This window comes from Lynx canadensis, chromosome A2 (genome assembly GCF_007474595.2).
Source record: "Lynx canadensis isolate LIC74 chromosome A2, mLynCan4.pri.v2, whole genome shotgun sequence".
In the NCBI taxonomy this organism is placed as follows: Eukaryota; Metazoa; Chordata; class Mammalia; order Carnivora; family Felidae; genus Lynx; species Lynx canadensis.
In genome coordinates this window covers 28842938-28845028 of record NC_044304.2, presented here as the reverse complement: position 1 = coordinate 28845028, position 2091 = coordinate 28842938, and positions in this window count along the sequence as shown.

Below are 2091 nucleotides of genomic sequence, written 5' to 3'. Positions count from 1 at the left end.
TTGCTCTATATTTCTGATTACTAATGAGGTTGATCATCTCTTTTTGTATTAATTGGCCATAAATGTCTCCATTTCTGTGAATTGTCTGTTCCTGTCTTTTCTATTTAATTGTTTACTTTCTCTTATTGATTTGGAGAGGGTCTTCGTAATTTTTTTCATACTAATCTGTTGGTGGTTGCAATAGCTAATTTTATTGTCAACTTGACCGAGCTAAACAATACTCAGGTAGCTGGTAAAATACTCTTTCTGAGTGTGTCTAATGGTGTTTCTGGAAGAGATTAGCATTTGGATTCATAGACTGAGTAGGGATCACTCTCCTAGGGTGGGTGAGCATCATTCAATCCTTTGGGGACCTGAAGAGAACAAAAAGGTGGAGAAAGGGTGAATTTGCTCTATGCTTGAGTTGGGACACCCATCTTTTCTGGCCCTTAGATGTCTGTGCTCCTGATTCTCAAGCCTCAGGCTCAGATGGAATTACATCACCTGCTTTCATAGTCTTTAGCTGGCAGAGGACAAATTGTGGGGCTTCTCGGCCTCCATAATCATGTGAGCCAATTACTATCATAAATCTCCTCATATAAATATGATCTCCTTCCTATTGGAGAACCCTGGCTAGTACAGTGGTTGTATCATCGCAGATACAATTTCTCCCTGCTTATGACTTGCCTTTTCACTTACTTTAGTGTGTTCTTAGCATAAGTTCTTAGTTTTAATGGAGTTGAATTTATCAACCTTTTTAAAAAATGATTAGTACTCTTTGTATCGTGTTTAATAATTTCATTCCTCTCTATTTCCTTCTGGCATTTAAGTCTTTACTTTATCTGTAATTGACTTTTGAGTATGATTAGAGATAGGGACCCAAAATCATATTTTTCTATTATGCACAACTGGTTTTTACCAGCTCAATTTATTGAATTATCTCTCCCCTCCCCCCACCCCGCACTTTGCCATATTACCTCTTATATATCAAATTTCCATATGTATTTCTGGCCTCTCTATTCTGTTCCATTGGTCAGTTTGTCTCTTCCTCAACCAAAACACATGGTTACTATGACTTTAAATATATATATATTTTAGGGGTACCTGGGTGGCTTAGTTGGTTGATCATCTAACTTAGGTTTGGATCATGATCTCACAGTTCATGAGTTCGAGTCCTGCATCAGGCTCTGTGCTGACAGCTCGGAGCCTGGAGCCTGCTTCAGATTCTGTGTCTCCCTCTCTCTCTGCCCCTCCCCCACTCACACTGTCTCTCTTTCTCTCTCTCTTTCTCAAAAACAAAAATAAACATTAAAAATAAATATGTATGTCTTAATGTTTTTTCATTTTATTTTTGAGAGAGAAAGAAGGCACATGAGAGAGAGGGAGGGGCAGAGAGAGAGAGAGAGAGAGAGAGAGAGAGAGAGAATCCTAAGCAGGCTCTGGGCTGCCAGTGCTGAGCACAACATGCGGCTTGATTCCACAAACTGTGAGATCATGACCTGAGCCGAAATTAAGAGTTGGATTTTTAACCAACTGAGCCACCCAGGTGCCCCGTGGTTACTGTGACTTTATAATAAATCTCCATGTTGTAGAGCTATGCCTACTCTTTCTTCTTATTATAAAATTAGTAAATACCCATCTTAGACAATTGAAAAAGTACAGAAAATTCTAGAGATATTAAAATTTATTTATAATTTCACCACTCAGATACAACTGCTAACATTTTATGTATGTTTTTCTATAATGAACAATATACACTCTCATATGAAAATATGCACAAATACATATGTTTCATGTATATAGATATATATACACATTCATACTTTAACAAATGACAAATAAACACTGATTACTTACTATGGTCAAAGCTCTATGTCAAAAGCTTTATTGTTACCAAAGCTGAGAGAGTAGTTAGGAAATGTGATAATGTTTAGGATACTAATAATGATGTTAGAAGGAAATTTGTTTTAAATTTGGCAGGTAATAGGATTCCTGTTTGGGTGCCTTAGTCCAGGAAAGCATTTATTTTGAATCCCTAAGCTTTATTACTGCCCTAAACTAAGAAAATAAATCTGTCTCCATCCCTAAAGTAACATACTTAGCCTCCAAAGC